Source organism: Neomonachus schauinslandi, chromosome 8 (genome assembly GCF_002201575.2).
Source record: "Neomonachus schauinslandi chromosome 8, ASM220157v2, whole genome shotgun sequence".
Taxonomy (NCBI): Eukaryota; Metazoa; Chordata; class Mammalia; order Carnivora; family Phocidae; genus Neomonachus; species Neomonachus schauinslandi.
This window is the reverse complement of record NC_058410.1, coordinates 132,837,576-132,857,779: the sequence shown is the minus strand read 5'-3', so window position 1 is coordinate 132,857,779 and position 20,204 is coordinate 132,837,576.

Here is a 20,204-nt window from a genome sequence, read left to right as displayed (position 1 = left end):
CTCTCTCTTTTTTTTTTTTAACCTACAATCTTAGAGAATTCCCTACAGGTTAATTAAAAGCTTTACTTTCCAGCCTCTGGTGTGTTGTGCTAAATATATTTGTTGGTTTGGACGTCAACAGCAACTGATACTTGTGAATAGCTTATGCAACATCAAAGACTAAAAGATGTCACAGGGAGTAACTGCCTCATCTTCAGTGCTTATTAAAATAATCGAATTCTACATAAGAAGCACTTTATTAAAAAGCTCCAGGTAGGGGAGCCTGGGTGGCTCAGTCGTTAAGCGTCTGCCTTCAGCTCAGGTCTTGATCCCACGGTCCTGGGATCGAGCCCTGCATCGGGCTCCCTACTCAGCGGGAAGCCTGCTTCTCCCTCTCCCACTCCCCCTGCTTGTGTTCCCTCCCTCGCTGTCTCTCTCTCTCTGTCAAATAAATAAATAAAATCTTAAAAACAAAATTTAAAAATTTAAAAAAGCTCCAGGTGAATGAATATATTCAAACAATTAAGACTTTTAAATAAAGCTCTCCTCTATTCACACTTGTGTATTAGATTATGATCACGCATTGACTGGGTCAAGAGTAACTGACAAATATTATGTGATTAAAAATGATTATATCTAAGTCTTTGATAGAATCTTCTCTCTTGGGGTGCCTGGGTGGCTCAGTTAGTTAAGCATCTGCTTTCGGCTCAGGTCATGGTCCCAGGGTCCTGGGATCGAGTCCCACATTGCGCTCCCTGCTTGGCGGGGAGTCTGCTTCTTCTTCTCCCTCTGCCCCTCCTCCCCACTCATGCCCTCTCTCCCTCTCTCTCTTAAATAAATAAATAAAATCTTTAAAAATAAATAAATAAATAATTTTAAAAAAGAATCTTCTCTCTCTCTCTCTCTCTCTCTCTCTCACACACACACACACACACACACAACCACCACCCCAGATGAGAGGCTGAACAGATTCACTCATCACACTCTATCATACACATTAAAAAGAAGAATCAGGGTATTGGTCAAGAGTCTCAGTCTCTTAAGCCAAAATTCTAAACTTCGTTCAGATTATAAATTTGCTGCTACTGCTGATGATGATAATTTTTTTAAAGTTTCAAGACAAAAACAGAAATCTTCATTAAAATGCCCTTTAAGGGGCACCTGGGTGGCTCAGTCGGTTAAGTGTCCAGCTCTGGGTTTCAGTTCAGGTCAGGATCTCAGGGTCGTAGGCTTGAGCCCTGCCTTCGGCTCTGGGGCGTCTGCTTAAGGTTCTCTCTCTCCCTCTGCCCCTCCCCTTGCTCACTCACACGCACGAGCGTGCGCACTCTCTCTCAAATAAATAAATCTTTAAAAAAAAAATTTAAAAATGCACTTTAGAACAATTTTCCCTTTGAAAGATAGCCCTAGTCAAACTTATTCTAAAACCCGGCATTTCTCAGGAAGAAGGTCATGCTAATTAAATCTGAGTCCCTTGGTTTATCAATAAATAATTACCATTAAAAACAAATTTTATTAAGTCCTTCTCCAAAGTTCTGAACCCTCCACTTCTATTAGTTAGTTAACGATTGTACAAGGTATTAGGGACCCACTTGGAAACGCTGCAGGGAATGTGAGAGTCATTTGGCTCTTGCTTACTGGGCTTCTGCAGTGAGTCAATACGTAGGGAACAGGGAACGAGGACCCAGCTTCGGTGGCATTGCTGGGGCCATGAGAACCCGGCCCCGGCTCCTGCAGGTAACTCCCTCCGCAGGCACCACCTGATTCCACCACTCCTGCCTCATCTCCACTTTGGGCCAAAAGCCATGTGTTTCTGGCACATCCTGGGGCCGTGTCAGCCTTGTTTCCATGCCAGGCTTTGCCTCACGTACTCAGCCTACCCTTGGCCCGCGAGGCAAACCACAGCAGGCTGAACACATGCCCAGGAAGCATGCTTGCTTTGGAGCTGGGGAGCTGGCCGTTTCCTTGCCCAGGAGTGAATCCAAAGCCCTCTCAAAATAAAAAGTAATGGAAATCCTGTGGAAAACCAGAAGGAGAGAAAACATGAGAAGGATCAGTTGTAAGTGGCTGAGAAAGTGACAAGTAATCATAACCAAGTGTGTCTTGAGATTTATTTTTTTAAGATTTTATTTATTTATTTGACAGAGAGAGACACAGTGAGAGAGGGAACACAAGCAGGGGGGAGTGGGAGAGGGAGAAGCAGGCTTCCCGCGGAGCAGGGAGCCCGATGCGGGGCTCGATCCCAGGACCCTGGGATCATGACCTGAGCCGAAGACAGATGCTTAATGACTGAGCCACCCAGGTGCCCCATGTCTCAAGATTTAGAATCCAAGAATCTCAGGACTGGATGGAACCTTTAAAGTTATCATATTAGGTAAGGTAACTGTGAGCTGCTAAAACAAATAAACCCAGAAATCTCAATAACTTAACAAAATAAGAGTAAATCCACACAGGAGGCAGGGAGAGGTGGTTTGGTTGGTATCTAGGAAGAAGAGGAAACAGGTTGATGAGCAACCAGCCAAGCTGGACGATGGTTCCGTAGGACTCTTTCACACGTCCCCGTAATCACCTGTAAGCAGATGGCATTCCTGTCTTTGAACACCGGCAGGGAGGAGTGCCTCGTCCCTACCTGGAAACCAGGTAGTATGCTCAGGGTCCAAACAAATGAGCAAATGAAAGATGTGACAGTAGGGCAGGTCCTGCCTGGGGCTAGATAGCTTTCCACAACCTGTAGCAGAAGAGAGATACACCAGCTGGCTTTAATTCTGAACTGACCCCAGTATTGTCAGAAATGCAGGCTCTCCGATCATAACTTTGAAAGCTAGTCCAGTTTTCTTATGGAAGACCCGGAGCAACAGAATCAACAGAGATAAAGACCTAGAGCACTTTTTGAGAATTTAAGGTTGAGTGAATAACACCAGATCATTGGTAAAACTCATTACGTAATCAGTTCCTGTGTCCTCAATTGTTTGCAGGAACGCTGGGACGCTTTATAACCTGTAAAGGTCTAGACACAGGTAAACAATTGTTATTGCTAATTTGTATCAACAGGTATGTATTAATTCAAATTACTTGTATAATAAGTTTACTAGTGAATTCACTATTCCTTGGGAAGACTGAAGAAAAAAATGACAAACACACCCCCCCGCCAGCACGTCCTGCCGATTCACTTCCACATCTGCAGATGCTGCCTTCTTCTCTGGGCTTCCCAATGCTGTGCAGTAGCCCAACGCCCCTGGTTTCTGATTCCCTGTACAGGTTACTGTAACTAAATGTGATCCTCTTTGTGATACCTGCCACCTTATTGCGGATTGATCTGCGGTACAGGGCGTGCTGATTCCTGCCACCGACCGTAGTTGTTGCATGCTACAGACAGGGGAACGAGGGGGTGTTAACCATGGTGAGCAGCAGGATAGAAAAATGCAGCCAAGCGCTCTGGGGTAAAGAAGGAAGAGTCTACTTGAGCAGCACCCACATGCGTAACATGCTTTTCCTGTCCTACATCGGGGGAACTCTAAATCTCACGCCGGAGAGCCCCATTCTCTAGAGGGCATTCACAGACAGCCGTCGCCGAGCAGAGGGCAAGAGCAGTGCTTGCATTTGAGCAGACTCATGTCTCTGACTTTGCTGCATGCCTCAAACGTGTGCACAGGCTTAATGGGGACAGGGTTAGTGAGGATTTCGGAAATACAGCTGCTCAGCGACACCTGAGCAGCTTTGGCAGCACTGGGGTGGGGGTGGGGGTTACAGAAAGGACAGCAGAAGTGGGAGCCACCCAGGGCTGTGACCTTCGTTGCAGGGGGGACTGGGTGTCTGTGAGCTTGAGGTTGTGTCTCCCAAAGGCGGCCAGTGGGAAGGAACATAGCCCTGAGAGCAGGTGCAGGAGACCTGAGGCTGTCATGCCCCACATTGGTCTCTGCTGTCTCCTGTATGACTTAAATAAAGGTGCCATACTATGGAAAGGTAATCGTCTTAACGGGAATTTCATGGAAGCAACTTACTCTCAATGATGTGGACGTGTCCATTTGCAGCACAGTACTGAGAGATTTTTCTCCCCTTAAAAACAACAGTGGGGGCGCCTGGATGGTTCAGTCAGTTAAGCCTCTGGCTCTTGGTTTTAGTTCAGGTCATGATCTCAGATTCCTGAGATTGAGCCCCGTGTGGGGCTTCGTGCTGAGCAGGGAGTCTGCTTGAGGTTCTCCCTCTCCCTCTGCCCCTCCCCCCAATTATTCTCTCTCTCTCTCTCTCTAATAAGTAAGTAAATATTTAAAAACAACAACGACAATAAACATCACTCCAGCATTTATTTCTCTAGCTTGCCATGTGTTAGATTCAGTATAACCAGAAACATCTTTACATGCTATCTGAGGCTAAAGGTGGCTTCAAAGATCTCAGTAATATTGAATACAAATGTCTGAAGGAATGCAATTTTTTTATCAAGCCCACAAGAATTTGTACAACAGGAAAACAGAAAAAAAAATTTTTTTTCTAATGGGCTCAGAGCATTTTAACACATTCCAGGTAAACTACTAACAACTTTATGTGATAGGACAGGTAGAAACCAAGGTACCCATTTTACAAACGGGGAACAAGAAACCCAGAAAAGACTTTCCCAAGCCCAATGGCACACTGTGCAGGAGAAATGAGGTGACAGGATCCCGCTGCAGACAAGCACCTCAAAATGTTGTCTGATGATGATAGGAAATTAAAGGCCTCTGAATCAAGGCTGAGAAAGTTGTCAACTCCCCTACCTTTCTTTATTGACTCTCTAGACACTGACTCAGAGAGATGCTTCAGAGTGCAAGAAAGGACTTGTTGAGCAGCAATGAAATTGAATCAGTTATCAAAAAACTCCCAAAAAACAGAAGTCCAGGACCAGACAGCTTCCCAGGTGAATGCTACCAAATATTTGAAGAAGAGTTAATACCCATTCTTCTTAAACTATTTCAAAAAATACAAGAGTAAGGAAAACTTCATAATTCATTCTATGAGGCCAGTACCATCCTGATACCAAAACCAGATAAAGACACCACAAAAAAAGAGAACCACGGGCTAGTATCTCTCATGAATATAGATGAAAAATCCTCAACAAAATATTCCAACAATATATTAAAAAAAATCATACACCACAATCAAGTGGGATTTATCCCTTGGATGCAAGGGTGGTTCAATATTTGCAAAACAATCAACATATGTCTCATCAATAAGAAAAAGGATTAAAAAAATGATCATTTCAATAGATGCAGAAAAGCATTTGCAAAGTACAGCATCCATTCATGATAAAAACCCTCAACAAAGTAGGTCTAGAGGGAATATACCTCAACATAATAAAGGCCTTATAAGAAAAATCCACAGCCAACATCATCCTCAATGGTGATAAACCTGAGAGCTTTTCCCCTGAGATCAGGAACAAGACAAGGATGTCCATTCTCACCACTTTTATTCAACATGGTACTGGGAGTCCTAGCCACAGCAATTACACAACATAAAGAAATAAAGGCCATCTAAATTGGTAAGGAAGAAGTAAAACTCTCACTATTTGCAGATGACATGATACTCTATGTAGAAAACCTGGAAGACTCCACCAAAAGACTACTAGAACTAGACTAGACTAGACTAGACTAGACTACTAAAACTACTAATGAATTCATTAAAGTTGCAGGATACAAAATCAATGTACAGAAATCTGTTACGTTCCTATACGCTAATAATGAAGCAGCAGAAAGTGAAATTAAGAAAACAATCCCATTTACAATTGCACCAAAACAAGAAAATATCTAGGAATAAACTTAACCAAGAGGTGAAAGTCCTGCACTCTGAAAACTTTAAAACATTGATGAAAGAAATTCAAGAAGATGCAAAAAAAGGAAAGGACATTCTATGCTCATAGGTTAGAAGAGCAAATATTGTTAAAATATCCATACTACTCAAAACAATGTACAGGAATTGCAATTTAATGCAATCCCTATCAAAAAACCAACAGAATTTTTCACAGAAATAGAACAATCCTAAAATTTATATGGAACCACAAAAGACCCCAAATGGCCAAAGCAATCTTGAAAAAGACAAACAAAACTGGAGGTATCACAATTCCAGATTTCAAGTTATATTAAAAAGTGGTAGTAATTAAAACAGTATGGTACTGGCATAAAAACAGACACATAGATCAATGGAATGGAGGAGAAAACCCAGAAATAAACCCACAATTATATGGTCAATTAATCTTCGACAAAGGAGGATTAATTATTAAATGGGAAAAAGACAGTCTCCTCAAATAATGGTGTTGGGAAAACTGGACAGCACCATGCAGGTGAATGAGACTGGACCACTTTCCCACACCACACACAAAAATAAACTCAAAATGCATTAAAGACCTAACTTTGAGACCTAGAACCATAAAAATCCTAGAAGGCAGCCCAGGCAGTAATGTCTCTGACATCAGCCATAGCCACAGTTTTCTAGATATGTGTCCTGAGGCAAGGGAAACAAAAGCAAAGATAAACTATAGGGACTACATCAAAATAAAAAGCTTCTGCACAGCGAAGGAAACAACAAAACTAAAAGGCAATTTACTGAATGGGAGAAGATATTTACAAATGACATATTCAGTAAAGGGTTAGTATCCAAAACATACAAAGAACTGATACAGCTCAACACCCAAAAGACAAATGCACACATTTCTCCAAAGAAGACATATAGGTGGCCAAAGACACATGAAAAGATGATCACATCACTCATCATCAGGGAAAGGCAAATCAAAACCACAATGAGATGTCACCTCACATCTGCCAGAATGGCTAAAATCAACAACACGAGCAACAACAGGTGTTGGCGAGGATGTGGAGAAAAAGGAACCCACACGCACTGTTGGTGGGAATGCAAACTCTTGCAGTCCTTGTGGAAAACAATATGGAGATGCCTCAAAAAGTTAGAGATAGAACTACTCTACAATCCAGTAATCACACTACTGGGCATTTACCCAAAAAATACAAAAATACTAATTCAAAGGGATACAGGCACTCTGATGTTTATAGCAGCATTATCTACAATAGCCAAGCTATGGAAGCAGCCCAAGGGTCCACTGATAGATGCATGCATAAAGAAGATGAGGTATATATATATATGTATATATATGTGTGTGTATATATATATGTGTATATAGATATATATATACACCAAAAAACATATATAATAAAAATATATAAATATAGGGGTGCCTGGGTGGCTCAGTCGTTAAGCATCTGCCTTCGGCTCATGTCATGATCCCGGGGTCCTGGGATCGAGTCCCATGTCAGACTCCCTGCTCCACGGGAAGCCTGCTTCTCCCTCTCCCACTCCCCCTGCTTGTGTTCCCTCTCTCACTGTGTCTCTCCGTCAAATAAATAAAATCTTAAAATATATATATAAAAATACATATGTATATATAATACATTTGTATAAGATACATATAAATATAAATATATATATATTACTCAGCCATAAAAATGCATGGAATCTTGCCATTTGCAACAACATGGGTGGAGCTAGAGAGTATAATGCTAAGTGAAATAAGCCAGTCAGAGAAAGACAAATACCATATGATTTCACTCATATGTGGAACTTAAGAAACAAATGACCAAAGGGCAAAAAAGACAGTGAGGCAAACCAAGAAACACACTCTTAACTCTAGAGAACAACAGGCTGGTCAGCAGAGGGGAGGTGGGTGGGGGGATGGGGGAGATAGGTGAACAGAATTAAGGAAGGCACTTGTGATGAAATAAAGTAAAATAAATAAAAAACAACAAAAAAGAAAGGACTTGCTATTACATAAATAAATGGGCATGGAGCAAACATGCTCTTGTGATTATTCTACAGATAGGGAGACTGAGGCAGAGAAGGCAAATGGCCTCCTCTGAACACAGCAGTAGCAGATGGCAGAGCCAGATAGGACCTCAGCTCTGATTCCTCCCCCATCCCCCCCAGGCTGAGGGACTCAGAGCTGAACCCTTTCTCAGACAGGCAGGACTAATGGCTGTTTTGGTTAAAACTGTGTAATATCTGCTCAGCCTCTGCTAGGAGATCTCATTGACGTTTTGATTTCTAAAATGTCAAAACATGTAAAGGATCATGAAGTTCAAATTAATCTCAGGCGAGTTGGAGAAAATTATCAGTTTTAAAAAGAGAAGACAGAAAGAAATAAGAAGGAAAAAACCACCCCACTTAGTGCCGCTCACATGTGACAGCAGGAACCACCGTGGGCAGAGCTCTGTCTTCAGTGACAAGATCAGGCAGCCCCCCCCAACCCCGAAAAGGCCTCCACTCACCCCAGCCACCACCAAGGCACTTGGTGAAGAAAATTACCAATGGCAGCCTCTGGAAAACGTTTGCAGAGGTTGCAGGGAGGGTGCATGATTCCAAAACGGTATCATGGGAACATTCAGGAACATTCAAATGAGGGTGTAAGACAGGTGGGGATAACTCTACTTCCCGAGGTACGTACTTCGCTCATTTTGCTTTGCCGGGCCCGGCTGAGGCACACCGAAAATGAGATACAAGAATCCGAGAGAACAAATCAGGAAATCTTTTGTGTATTTGAAAAAAAGCAAGGGATTAACAAGACGAATGTTGACACACTGTGATCAGGGTGTGTGTTCAGCTCTGTTTCCGCAGAGAGCATGGCGTCTTCTGTTTCAAGAGCCCAAAAGGCCAATCTGGGTGTGGAGCTGATGGCCCCTTGGTGGCAGGAGAAGACCAATGGGGTGACCAGTGGGGGTGCCTCCCAAAGCAGGGGAGGGCACGGAGGGGCCTCGTCTAAAAATCGTGTGCAGGGTCACTGCGGACTTCTACCCATCTTCAATTTTCAGGTCAGTTTGAAGATAGAAAGGGGTCTTTTTCTGTCTGAAAAAGAAAATAGGTATAGGGAGTAAAATCTCAACGAAGTGCAGAAACTGGGATGCAGAGTCCCCATTCTAAGGTGCAAATTACTTCCTCTGCTTTGGGCGTTCCTTTGTCTCCCGTGGAGTCACCGTGGGATCCACCTTTTATTTGGGACCAAGAGCAATTCCAGTGATGAGTTACAAGAGCCTTGAAATTCTACAGATGAGGGCGCCTGGGTGGCTCAGATGGTTAAGCGTCTGCCTTCGGCTCAGGTCATGATCCCAGGGTCCTGGGATCGAGCCCCGCATCGGGCTCCCTGCTCAGCGGGGAGCCTGCTTCTCCCTCTGCCTCTCTATCTCTCTGTCTCTTATGAATAAATAAATAAAATCTTTGAAAAAAAAAAAAAAAGAAATTCTACAGATGAGTCCTTGCTGGAGGAAAAAGAAGACACCAACTTTCTATTGGCAGTGCATCCCTCAAATTTAGGGAAGTAGATGTCTGTGGTCCTTATTTTTATGGAAGTGTCAGGGAGAGCAGGAAGCATGGCTATGTGCCCGTGACCATTGATAGAAACACCCGAGGGATTCTCTTAGTGCTGCCCTGATGACTTAACCACTGGAGCGCTCTGGGCTGGTCACCCATACTCATTTCAAAAGTAGCCCAGAGTCCTTTGTTCCAGTTATAACATCAGAATCTTAATAAGAGGATTTTCTTTCTTTTTTTTTTTTTAAAGATTTCATCTATTTATTTGACAGAGAGAGAGAGGGCACAAACGGAGAGAGCAGAAGAGGGAGAGAGAGAGAAGCAGACTCCACGCTGAGCAGAGAACCCGACTTGGGACTCGATCCCAGGACCCCAGGATCAGGACCTGAGCCGAAGGCAGACGCCCAACCGACTGAGCCACCCAGGCTCACCATAAGAGGATTTTCTATTTTACTCATGTTCAGAACACTTTAACATGGAGTTAGTCACCAGGGCAAGAACAGCAGGTTTTTCTGAGAAAAGTCTCAGCAACTGGGCAGTGTTTCTTAGAGCTGTCAATGGTTTCTCCCCATTCCTACCTGGGAGGCTTGGCATTTTCCGTTGCTATGAAGATTTGCAGTGGAGTTGAACAAGTGCCCTGGCTTGTGCTTTCACTCTGGAATTTGAAATAAGAATATGTATTCTGATGTAGGCGTTGGATGTCACACAGCTCTGCATAAAGTAAGAGAGCTAGTAAGCCGGGCGCCTAGGCTTGTTCCTCAGATCTTTCCATTCACGTTCCCGCAGCTCACTGATTTCCAGCAACAGAAGCCCCAAGTTTCTTTGATTAGGATGATTCAGAAGACAGCAACCTGCATAACTGGCCTCCGTCACTTAGCAGCCTACGGGATAATTCTCCGCCTTCAACCTGAACTCCCATTTTCATCCAAACTTGGGCTCCTACACACAACTTCATGATGACTATGGCATATGATCTGCACTGGAAGTGTCATGGGATAAGAAATGAGAAAACAGGGGTGCCTGGGTGGCTCAGTCGGTTAAGCGTCTGCTTTCGGCTCAGGTCATGATCTCAGGGTCCTGGGATCGAGCTCCACATTGGGCTCTCTGCTCAGCGAGGAGTCTGCTTTTCCCTCTCCCACTCCCCCTGCTCCCCCTGCTTGTGCTCTCTTTCAATCTCTCTCTCAAATAAATAAAATCTTTAAAAAAAAAAAAAAAAAGGAAATGAGAAAACATGGCCCCTCCATACTATTTCTCATACAAAGCTCCACAGCCCAAAGCATCCATCTTCATAGTTACTCAACCAATACCAAGTGAACGGCTTCAACTGGCAGAGAACCAAGTCCAATAGGTTATGTGACTCATAGCACAGCCTTTGAGGAGCAGGAGCTCATATCCTTGTGCCTCAGTTTACAAAAGAAAGATACAGGATGAAAGAAACACAAGTTATCTGAAAGACATTTGGAAAATACTGGCAGATATAAAGCAAAGAAATTAAAATTGCCTTAGTCTATGATCTGTCAATAACTACCGTGAACATCTTGCCTTAATCCACTCCAGCTCTTTTTCTGATTTCCCCCCACAGTTGAAATTGTACTAAATACATAAATTTATTTCTTGCTTATTTCCTTTTAACATTAGAAGAAGAATATTCCCGGGGCGCCTGGGTGGCTCAGTCATTAAGCGTCTGCCTTTGGCTCAGGTCATGATCCCAGGGTCCTGGGATCGAGCCCCGCATCGGACTCCCTGCTCCACGGGAAGCCTGCTTCTCCCTCTCCCACTCCCCCTGCTTGTGTTCCCACTCTCGCTGTGTCTCTGTCATATAAATAAATTAAAAAATCTTAAAAAAAAAAAAAGAAGAATATTCCCTCTATTTCCAGAGAAACCCTGTGGGCATGACGTTCTCCTCATTAGTCGTTTTGCCTTCGTCCTCCTGTGATAGATTCATTCATCACAGTTTAAATGCTTTTGTTTCAAAGTTTCATTAGTTTCTGATTAAGTAAAGTGATGCTCTGGGGTTGCTGAGTTTCACGCAAGTTTGTCTTAAAATCTTGAGAATAAGATGGATGGAAGAGGACCATCTACACCCACACACACACACACACAGAAGGTTCCAAGGGTGAGCAGCTGACATTGATGGGGAAGAAGCCTCCCTTCAGATTGGAAAAAGTGCCAGAATGTCAGGGTGGCAAATGCAGAGCCGAAGAGACAGTGGAAGGATTATTGAGAAAATCAAATTTACTGTTGATCTAAAGACCAGATTATACTTCTATTAAGTATAACCAAGTCCAAGAATCTCTAGTTGAGAGGTAAGCACGGTCGGTAGGTGGTAAGTCCTCTCTGTTGGTAAAGAAACCCAGGAAAGTTAAAGGATTTCTGAAAATCAGGGTTAACACACTACACGTGTTCCCTCTAAGCCCAGCCATGGGGAGTAGCTGGGTTAGATGAGCAATCACTAATAGCGTAAGTGGCTATTAAGCTTAATTAGACTTTTCTATTTCTTGAAATCTGATCGAATCACAGAGTCAGAAGTTGTGGGTTGAATCACTTTTGCCCCCAATTCAGGCTGACGTCGTCCTAGCTCCCGGACCTCAGAATGTGACTGTATTTGGAAATAGGGTTGTTGCAGACGTGATTAGTTAAGATGAGGTTATACTGGCGTAGGGTGGGTCCTGACCACTATGACCGGGGTCTTCATGCAAAGCGGAGATTTGGACACAGAGACAGGCTCACAGGGGAGCACCACGTGCAGATCCGAGTTACATTGCCACAAGCCGAGAACATGCTAGAAGCTGGGAGGGAGCCTGGAACGCACGCCTCCCTGGCACCCCAGAGGGAGCGCGGCCCTGCTGACACCTTGATTTCAGACGCTCGGCTTCCAGAACTGTTGTCGAAGCCGCTCGGTTTGTGGTGCTTTGTCACGGCAGCCCCAGGAATACAGAATAGGGAAGGAATTCTGGAAGTGCCTTCACCCACCTTCCTATTGAATGCAGCTCTCCCTCCCCATATGGATAGACGCTCACTTCAGCCAACCTCCACGGGATACTTGGAGGGATGCAGAGGCCACTGTTCTTTCGTGGGGCAACACATTCAGTTACGAATAGTTACAATTATGTCATTGGGTGGGGTAGCATGCTTTTGCAACATAATTATCAGCAAGACTAGCTGACATTAAGTTTTGCCATTTCTATTTCTTATATAAAGTTCTCTTTAACGTTCGATACAAGGGTGATGCATCGAAAAGTATGCACGAATCTTCAGCTTAGCCTATAACCCAGGCACCCTCGTTTGCTCAGAGGCGGCAAAAGTACCAGGTGCTTCGATGGAGGCTCTGGCCTCCCTAATACAAACCAAAAAGGCAAGAGCACCCTTTCCACTCTCGGCTGCTGCCCGACACAGCGCCCGTGAAGAACAAGTCAATGGTAACAGGTTGGCCAACTGAGTCAGAAGAAACACAATGCACGAGCCAGAGCACAGCATCTTCCTTTCTGGCTACAAAAGATCAGGGGAGGAAACAGAGCTGGGAGTCACAGAGTAACGCCGGCAATGGGAAAATCCCACTGGAGCAGTCAAGAGGGCGTGAGAACCATCTTTGATGCATTCCATGACATTCTTTATTTCCAACCAGCCACATTTCCAGAAGGATGGGGAGCTAGACTCCTGCCATTTCCCCCTCAGGCCATTCAACAACGGCATTTGTTGAGAACACATCAGCCGCCGTAGAGAGAAATAACTGGAGCCACAGGGCTGATTAACTCTCAGGAGCTAAGAGTCGGTGCTTGGAGGCTACATGACTCATGCTCGGAGATCAATGCTTTAGGAAGAAGTAACAAGCAGATTTCATTTCCAGAATGCCTGGCTCGGGATGCTGATGAGAAATCCTGTCCCTACTCTGTAATATGGTCTCCCACCAGCACCCGACGAAGAGATCAAGCCATCTCCTAGTGGGAAACAGAGTCTGTTATTTTCACCCCTCGGGCCTATTCAGGATGTTCCAAGCCCCTCTCCACTGGGTGAGCCTAGACCCCTTGCCTCACACGCTCACCTTCAGTAAAATTCAGCAAACGTTCACTGAGTGGTGTTCACTCTGGGCAAGCCCCATGCTAGGATCTGTAGAAGCTACAAAAAGAAGATCCAACGCTCTGAAGGAGCTCGGGGAGGAAGCAAGACAATTACTCTGTCTTCACTGGCTGAATCAGTTTGTAGGCTGACATTTTTATTTCTCTTCCGTAAAGCAGGCAGAGAGACCCCAGTCCGTATTCCTGCACCAGTGTTTGCTTGCTGTGGGACACAAGGCAAAATCCTAGGAGGGATTTCGCCCAATGTGACAAACTTGATTTGGAAATTCATATGAAAAGCCAAGGATCAGCACTGGCTGAGACAACTGGAAAGGTGACAGCCAAGGTTAGGGGTCTTTCACTGCAAGATACCAGATTAATGGCTGTGTGGAGCTATCGTGATTAACACAATGTGGCCAAGGGGGTATCACAGCAGAAACACACCACAGTGTGAGAGCTTGTGACGGCGCGATCGTGGCATTCAATCGGAATCGAAATTAATCGGAAATCATGGACTCTTTGAAAAATGGTGTTGAGACAACTGATTGGTCCAAGGAAAAAACGAATTTCATCCCCCAAATACTGCAGTTTTCTTCTCCTTCTGGGCCCAGGAGGGGGTTGCACTTCGCTGCCTCCTCTGAAGTTAGACGTGGTGGGCATATGACTTGCTTTGGCTACTGAAATGTGATCAGAAGACACAAGTGTCACCTTCAAGCGCAGCCTTGGTGCCAGCGTGAGACTCGCCACATTCGCCCACTTGCTGCAGGGATCCCGGAGGCTGATGGGGGCTTATCTAGATAGGGGGCTGTGATGAGCAGATACTCTGCCCACCCACCGTGGACAACAGTGTAAATGAGACATAAATTTGGAATGAAACCTCTGGAATTTGGGGTTGTTTCGTTAGGATAACCTAGCCTCTCCTAAAACAAAAATAAACCCAAAATTAAACTCCTAGTGATTAGGGGCACCTGGGTGGCTCAGTCAGTTAAGCAGCTGACTCTTGATTTCAGCTCAGGTCATGATCTCAGGTTGCGGGATCGAGCCCTGAGTCAGGCTCCATGCTCAGCGGGGAATATGCTGGAGATTCTCTCTCTCTCTCCCTCTGCTCCCCCCAAATAAATAAATAAATCTCTAAAAAAAAAAAAAAACCCTCCTAGTGGCTAAAAACCTGGATGTGGAAATTTTAAAATTTTTAGAAAAGGATACAGGCAAAGATCTTTATGACCACAGAGTACAGGAGGACTTGTAAAAGTTTTTTAGAATTACAAATCATAAAGGAAAAGATCAATGTATTTGACTGCATCCAATTTAAAATCCTCTGTTCGCCAATAAACACCACGCACTGAACAGATGAGCCGCAGACGAGAAAGGATACTGGCAGTGGGTATAACTACTAAAAGATGAGTGTGAGACATACATAAAAGCACCCTGAAGATCAATAAAGAAAAGACAAACAAGCCAACAGGGAAAAAAAAATGGGCAAAAATATGAAAAGACAAGAAACACAGGAAAACGGCTGAAATCATTTAATCCTTGAAGAAATGCACAGTGACGCGATTTAAACCATTTCACACGGTCGGTTTAGCAGAAATTAAAATCTTGCTAATACGTAGGATTGTCAAGGATGTAAGGAAAAGCTGCACTGAAGAGCAATTTGGACTAATCTAGTGAAGCTGAGGACACGCATACCTCTCAACCCAAGAATAATCATTCTCCTCAGTGCATTTCCTAGGAACCCCTGCACTTTTGCACACGGTGACATGTAGTCGGGAACACACTTTGCAAGCTTGTTTTTAATGGCAAGCAATTAGAAACAATTCGAATATCCACCACCAGCAGAGTTGATGAGTAATGTGTGATACATAGGGTAGAATATATACCATCACTTGCAACTGTGTGGATAAATCTCAAAAACACAACTTTATTTATTTTTATTTTTTTATTAATATATAATGTATTATTTGTTTCAGGGGTACAGGTCTGTGATTCATCAGTCTTGCACAATTCACAGCGCTCACCATAGCACATACCCTCCCCAATGTCCATCACCCAGCCACCCCATCCCTCCCACCCCCCTCCCCTCCAGCAACCCTCAGTTTGTTTCCTGAGATTAAGAGTCTCTTATGGTTTGTCTCCCTCTCTGGTTTCATCTTGTTTCATTTTTCCCTCCCTTCTCCTATGATCCTCTGCCTTGTTTCTCAAATTCCTCATATCAGTGAGATATATGATAATTGTCTTTCTCTGATTGACTTATTTCGCTTAGCATAATACCCTCTAGTTCCATCCATGTCATTGCAAATGGCAAAATTTCATATTTTTTGATGGCTGCATAATATTCAATTGTATGTATATACCACATCTTCTTTATCCATTCATCTGTTGATGGACATCTTGGCTCTTTCCACAGTTTGGCTATTGTGGACATTGCTGCTATAAACATTGGGGTGCACGTACCCCTTCGGATCACTACATTTGTATCTTTGGGGTAAATACCTAGTAGTGCAATTGCTGGGTCGTAGGGTAGCTCTATTTTCAACTTTTTGAGGAACCTCCATACTGTCAAAGACACAACTTTAAACAACAAAAACAGTTAAGTTGTAGAAAGTTCTGTGGTGTGTGTGCCGTTTATACAAAGTATGAAAATATGTACACTTTAATAGATACATATGCAAGCAGCACATGGTAAGGGTATGGAAGCCTGTGTGATAACTATAGTCAGAGAGAGTGGGTAATGGGGTCAGGAACATAGGTTTCGGATGCATATGTATTGCTTTAATTATGAAGAAAAATTGAAACTAATATAGAGCAAATTTAGATTGGGTTGAGATTGGATCAAGTTGAAAGGGGGTCACAGATGATCATCATGCTGTTCTCTATTTTTCCCCTGATGGAACACTTTTTTTTTTCCCATGATTTTCCAAGACCTCCTATGAGCAAATGACAAGATAAACCTCAGAGCACTGTTTTACTCACCACCCCACTCTCATGTTAATAAACTTAAAATTAGTAAACCCTAATCCTAACATTTCTGTACCTCTTTAGAATAAGCCAGTCTCTTAAGACAGAGTTTCTCAAATGTGGTTACACATGGGAATCTCTGGGGCCCCTGAGTCCCAAACCCAGAGGTTCTGATCACAGGCATACCTTGAAGATATTGCAGATTCGGTTCCAGACCACACCCCAATAAAACAAATTTCACCATAAAGTGAATCAAATGAATGTTTTGGTTTCCCAGTGCATATAAAAGTTGTTTACACTCTACTGTAGACTATTAAGTGTGCAACAACATTATGTTAAAAAATGCTAACCATCATCTGAGTTTCCAGCAAGTGGCGATCTTTCTGCTGGCAGGGGGTCTTGCATCCATGTTCCTGGCTGCTGACTGATCAGGGTGCTGGCTGCTGAAGGTGGGGTGGCTGTGGCAAGTTCTTAAAATAAGACAGTAATGAAGTTTGCTTCATCCGTTGACTCTGACTTTCATGAATGATTTCCCTGTAGCTTGTGATGCTGTTTGATAGCATTTTACCCACAGTAGAACTTCTTTCAGAATTGGGGTCCATCCTCTCAGACCCTGCCGCTGCTTGATCAACTAGGTTTATGTAATATTCTGAATCCTTCATTGTCATCCCAACAGTCTTTGCAGCATCATCACCGGGAGAAGCTTCCGTCTCCGGAAACCACTTTCTTTGCTCATGCATAACAAGCCTCTCCTCACGAGGTTTGATCATGAGATGGCAGCAGCTCAGTGCCATCTTCAGCCTCCACCTCTAACTCTGGTTCTCTTGCTGTTTCCACCACATCTGTGGTGACTTCCTCCACTGACGTCCTGAACCCCTCAAAGTCATCCATGAGGGTAGGAATCAACGTCTTCCAAACTCCTGTTCATGTCAATATTTTGACCTCTTCCCATGAATCCTGAATGTTCCTACTGGAATCGAGAATGGTGAATCCTTTCCAGAAGGTTTGCAATTGACTTTGCCCAGATCCATCAGAGGAATCACTATCTATGGCACCTCTAGCCTTACAAAATATATTTCTTAAATAATAAGACTTGAAATTTGAAATGACTCCTTGATCCACAGGCTGCAAAATGGATGTTGTGTCAGCAGGGATGAAAACAACATATATCTTGTTGTCCATCTCCACCAGCTCTTGGGAGACCGGGTGCATTGTCAATGAGCAGTCATATTTTGAAAGGAATCTTTTTCTCCTGAGCAGTAGGTCTCGACAGTGGGCTTAAAATATTCAGCAAACCATGTTGTAAACAGATGTGCTGTCATCTAGGCTTTGTTGTTCCATTTATAGAGCACAGGCAGAGTAGATCTAGCATCATTCTTAAGGGCCTGAGGATTTTCAGAAAGGTGAATGAGCATTGGCTTCAACTTCAAGTCAGCAGCTGCTTTGGCCCCTAACAAGAGAGTCAGCCTGTGCTTTGAAGGCAGGCATTGACTTCTCCTCTCCTGCTATGGAAGTCCTGGATGGCATCCTCTTCCAATTGAAGGCTGCTTCATCTACATTGAAAATTTGTTGTTATTTGCAGCCACCTTCATTAACTCTCCCAGTCTGGAGAACTTGCTGCAGCTTCTCCAACAGCACTTGCTGCTTCACCTGGCACTTGGTGTTACAGAGATGGTTTCTTTCCTTAAACCTCATGAACCAACCTCTGCCAGCCTCAGAATTTCCTTCTGCAGTCTCCTCACCTTTCAGCCTTCACAGAACTGAAGAGAGTCAGGGCCTTGCTCTGGATTAGACTTCGGGTTAAAGGAATATTGTGGCTGGTTTGATTTTCTGTCCGGACCGCTCAAACCATCTCCATAGCAACAGTAGGGCTGTTTTGCTTTCTTACCATGTGTGTGTTCACTGGATTAGCACTTATAATTTCCTTCAAGAACCTCTCTTTTGCATTCACAACTTGGCTAAGTGCTAGACACAAGAGGCCTAGCTTTCAGCCTATCCTGGCTTTTGACATGCCTTCCTCACTGAGCTTAATCATTTCTAGCTTTTGACTTAAAGTAAGAAACATGCAACATTTCCTTTCACTTGATCACTTAGAGGCCACTATACAGTTATTAACTGACCTCATTTCAATATTGTTGTGTCTCAGGGACCAGGGAGGCCTGAGGAGGGAGAGAGAGACAGGAAACAGTCAGAGGAACAATCAGAACACACACAACATTTCTCAATTAAGTTTGCCATCTTATATGGGCAAGCTTTGTGGCTCCCCCAAACACTTACAATAGTAACATCAAAGATTACTTAACACAGATCATCATAACAGATATAATCATCTGAAATGCTGCAAGAATTACCTAAATGTGACACAGAGACATGAAGTGAGCAAATGCTGTTGGGAAAATGGTGCCAATAGACTTGCTGGATGCGGGGTGGCCACAAACGTTGAATTTGTAAAAGAAACAGTATCTGCAAAGCACAAGAAAGTGAAGCACAATAGAATGAGGTATGTTTGTAAACTGACCTGAGATGTGGCCTGGGTGTTAAGAGCGTTTAAACCTTCCAGGTGATTCTAAGTGCAGCCAATGTGGAGAACAACGGCTTAGAAGAAATGGTGGTTCTAGAACTCAGGTTCTAGAATCCGTGAGGTTCTCCAGAATAATGTGGATAATAACACTTATTTGGGGGGGATTGTTAGAAGAATTAAAAAAGAATGGTGTGTATAAATTACCCAGCACAGTATCCGATTTATAGCAGTAATAAGCAGTTTTTCTCCTTAAGATTGACAAAATTCTGCTGCGTTTTATAGAAGTGAAAATTAATTACTGTCCTGGATGATCTTACAAGAAATGAACACCAAGCAGATTGCCCAGATCCCGGGAGTGGGCTGAGCGTCTTAACACCATCCTCCGCCCTGTGCCCTAGTCTTCCCTCTCTCCTCCTCCCACTGTGAAACAGCCTGTAATCCTGCTGCTCTCTCAGCCTACCTTATCCAACCATGCTCGGAATTTTGAAAAGCCACAGTGGCATGTTTATACCCAAAATACAGCCCTTCAGCCAACAACTTGGTCTGCTGGACTCTCAATATTTCTTCTTAACTGGTATCATTTTCTCAATGTGTCAAATAACACCAAGGAAGTGATGGGTGGAAAATGCTTTCTTCTTTCTTTTTCTTTTTTTTAAGTCCTTTACAATAGAGGGAAAGATGCCATATTACAAAGCCACAATCTTTTAAACTACCTTACTCGTGGATGAGACTTCTCTTGACTTCAGAAGATGGGATTCTATTTTCAAGGTCTACTGTTTCTCGTTCTGCATATCATGTATTACAAAAACAATATTATATATTCACCATTTTCAAAACTGCTTATTTTTTCAAAACCCATCTTTTATGTGTGTGAGAAGAGAGAAATGAGGAGTCTAGCTATCCAAGCGATAAGGAACTATATGCATGTAGGCTCTCAGGTGGTCTTGCTGACCAGACCACATTCTGTGCCTAAAGCAAATGTTTAGTGTGTCTACCATATACTAGATGTGCTCAAGATAAAGCAGTGCATAAGATCTAGCCTCTATTCCTCACTGATATGTGGAATTTGAGAAACAAGGCAGAGGATCATAGGGGAAGAGAGGAAAAAATGAAACAAGAAGAAACCAGAGAGGAAGACAAACCATAAGAGACTCTTAATCTCAGGAAACAAACTGAGGGTTGCTGGAATGGAGGGGGTTGGGAGGGATGGGTGGCTGGGTGATGGACATTGGGGAAGGTATGTGCTATGGTGAGCACTGTGAGCTGTGTAAGACTGATGAATCACAGACCTATACCCCTGAAACAAATAATACATTATATGTTAATAAAAAATAAAAATAAAGACATAGCCTCTA